Source organism: Acyrthosiphon pisum, unplaced genomic scaffold, assembly GCF_005508785.2.
Source record: "Acyrthosiphon pisum isolate AL4f unplaced genomic scaffold, pea_aphid_22Mar2018_4r6ur Scaffold_21539;HRSCAF=24201, whole genome shotgun sequence".
Classification (NCBI taxonomy): Eukaryota; Metazoa; Arthropoda; class Insecta; order Hemiptera; family Aphididae; genus Acyrthosiphon; species Acyrthosiphon pisum.
In genome coordinates, this window is record NW_021771017.1 from 19,144 (window position 1) to 20,032 (window position 889).

At 25.8% G+C, this 889-nt stretch overlaps 1 protein-coding gene across 1 annotated transcript in view; it reads right to left on the reverse strand.

Annotated features, from left to right (window-relative positions):
• The window catches only part of LOC115034921, a 17,600-nt gene that overhangs the window by 15,950 nt on the left and 761 nt on the right, over positions 1 to 889 (reverse strand). The window lies entirely within an intron of this gene.

Sequence of the window (889 nt, forward strand, 5' to 3'; positions counted from 1 at the left end):
TCAATTTTTGGACACTTATAATTTATACATCTATGTATGTTTTCATTAAATTAAAATAGTACATTGAATTCAATTCAAAATAACATTCTGTTGGTACCTTAATATAGTTTAATGCCCCAGAAAACGACAAAGTTCTTTAGTTACTTTAGTGACTCAAAAACAAATATATCTGTATATACATCAAATTTTCATAAAATGTTTATATGACAATTTTCATTCCAAAATATATTGACTATTTTTGAACTTTTTATTAAATTTTTAAATTCTTGATTGTTTCATGCATAATTTTAGGGAAAAATTAAATCAATCTTTCATATCAAATATCATAGGTATCATGAAAATAAATAATTGATACCATACCCGCTCAGAATCAAATTTTACTAATATTAAAAATTATAAGTATTAATTAGTTAGGTATACCTTTACGGGCGATTCCAATTTTAGATTCTGAGCGGGGCGAGGAAGCTATTGGTTTTACAATGGTGTTAATTTTTCTTTTTATATCCTGTTTACAAAATTTCTACCAGAAGGAGTGCTTTGATGTCAACATATAGTACTATATCTTTTCCATTTACTTCATCATTTTCCGATTTTCTCAATAGTTATTCAATGCCACGTGAAAAATAACCGAAAAATTACGAAAAACCGTTAAAAATGGGATTTTAATTTAACGCTTTGTTAACCACCATAGAAATGAATAAAAAATTATAATATTATAATATTAATTCAACTTACATGATAAAATAAATAATAACCATATAAAATATCCAGGCTGACAAATCATCTCCCCTCAGAATCGTTTTTCTTATACAATGATATTTTATCATTGAATTCATGTCTAATAAAACCCATTATACAATGACCCACTTGTAACCTACTGTACATCAGA